Source organism: Cicer arietinum, chromosome 3 (assembly GCF_000331145.2).
Source record: "Cicer arietinum cultivar CDC Frontier isolate Library 1 chromosome 3, Cicar.CDCFrontier_v2.0, whole genome shotgun sequence".
Taxonomy (NCBI): domain Eukaryota; kingdom Viridiplantae; phylum Streptophyta; class Magnoliopsida; order Fabales; family Fabaceae; genus Cicer; species Cicer arietinum.
Genome location: NC_021162.2, coordinates 34,028,590 through 34,031,027, shown reverse-complemented (window position 1 = coordinate 34,031,027; position 2,438 = coordinate 34,028,590).

Below are 2,438 nucleotides of genomic sequence, written 5' to 3'. Positions count from 1 at the left end.
GTTACCATCCTCCAAAGTTCAAGGGTGATGAGAACTCAGAAAAATTTGATAAGTGGATTCAAGAAGTGGAAAAGATATTCGAAATGACGAATCATTAGGTAGGGTTGAAGCGAATCATGACGGCATGGGATTTATTAAGTGGTTCCAATGACATAGATGTGATGTTGTTGGTGGTAACTCAAAGATGATGAGTATGGATGGATTAACGTTAAACGGATAGGCGATTTCATGTAAGGATCTAAGTGGAGAGCTTTTTAAGAAGAATATTAGATGTTCGCCTGGTAGATTTCAAGATGAGACTGGATGAAGTTTGATGACTGTTAAAAAGGTGTGAACACCCTGAAATTATTGAGAAGATGGGAGTTCCATTTGGAATAGCACTTGGTGCTTAGGTGTTAACGAAAGAAGCTTGTATCGAAGTTAAATGAGCGCTATTACAGTTCGGTTAAGATAGTCTAAGCCACAATCATGGTTGTTGGCTACTTATTGACAAATTGAGGAACTAATCATCCTTAATCTCTTGTTGATAATAAATAAAATCATGTTGAATGGAACGGACGAGTCTTACCGACTGTGAAAGCGCGTAATGTTATTAAATATTATAAAAAGGGATATAAGACACTTTCTTCACAGAAGCATGACGAAGCAAGTTCTATCATGTATGTTGAGTTTAGTGCAAACCTGGTGCGGTTATTACTTTTATTTTAAGTTTCTTGGGACTTGCAGGGTACTACAAGAGGTTTATTGAAGGTTTTGCTAAGATTATATCTCCATTGACACAACTTACTAGAAAGGATCAACCGTTCGCATGGACGGAGAAGTGTGAGGACCATATGAAGTTTATTGTGATTCGTCTCACCAAGGTTTGGGATGTGTTCTGATGCAACACAAGAAAGTTGTAGCTTACGCCTCAAGACAATTGAAGATTAATGAGAGAAACTATCCTACTCATGACTTGGAGCTTGCTGCTGTAGTTTTTGCATTGAAGATCTGGAGGCACTATTTATATGGATGCACGTTCACAATGTTCAGTGACCATAAAAGTTTGAAATATTTGTTTGATCAGAAGGAATTGAACATGCGTCAGAGACGATAGATGAAGACTTTCAAGGATTTTGATTTCACACTGTAGTACCACCCTGGGAAGGCCAATGTAGTGGCTGATGCGCTGAGTAGAAGAAGTGTATCGGTGTCTTCAACAGTGATGGCTAGACAACAAGAGTTGTGGGAAGCTTCTAGAGACCTACACTTGAACGTAGAGTTTGCACCAGGAATTTTGAAATTCGGAATGATTAAGATCTCAAGTGGACTACTTGAAGAAATTGTGAATTCTTAAGATGACAACTTAATTCAAGAGAAGAGGAACTTAATAATGCAAGGGAAGACAATTGAGTTTAAGATTGGACCAGATAATATTTTGAGATGTAATGGTAGGATTTGTGTACCGGAAATTATAGACATGAGGAAGACAATTTTAGAAGACGCTCATAAAAGTAAATTGAGTATTCCTCCTGGAGCAACACAGATGTATCAGGATTTGAGGCAAAATTATTGGTGGCCAGGAATGAAGAGACATGTAGCGGAGTATGTATCAACTTATTTAACTTGTCATAAAATGAAGGTGGAATGTAACACCCCGTTTTTCAAAGCGAGGGTGTATTTTTTTTTTTTCAAAAGAGATTAAAATAAAACAGAGAAATAAATAAGGAAATACCTTTGGATAAATAATTGAGTCATTATAATTTACAAGCAGCGGAAAAGTTTCTCAAAATATATGAATCCAAAGTTTTTACACAACAACAGATGATACATGGAACCCATTCAACTAAGATGTCATACTGACAATATTAGTAAAGGTACAGTTTTCCAGTTCAAAATAACGTAATCCAAAAAAAAACATTTGTTCCCTCTATGTCATCCTAATCTGATCATTAAAAAAAAACTATAGCTATACACCCTGAGTGATCTCCACGCGCCCCGTGAGATCCTCCTAACATAGCTCCAGTCAAGCAATCCCATCTACATTCCCATCTGTAGGGTACGAACCGGTAGGATCGTCCTGGGTCTCATCTGAGGGCAAAGCCCAGATTTCCACAATAGTTGTAAAGGGTCACCAACTGAAATTAACAATTAACACATAACATTTAAGTTTTTAAATGCACAAAATAACCTTTCAACTTAGCATGCACCTTAAAAGGGTTTTCCATATGCTAAAAGTTCATATAACACTTGCCAAATAAAAATGAAGTCAAAATAAAGTTCTCAATCCATCAAGTAATACATAACTAACCAAGACATTGATAAATCAATTGAGCAATCTGTTATCTAACTCAAAATAAGAATTTCTACTAAGCCAATCAATTTCCAAATCGATTTCCTGAAGGTTTTTAGTGAAATTTGAACTCTGGGCTTAATTCAATCGATTGGGCAATCGATTG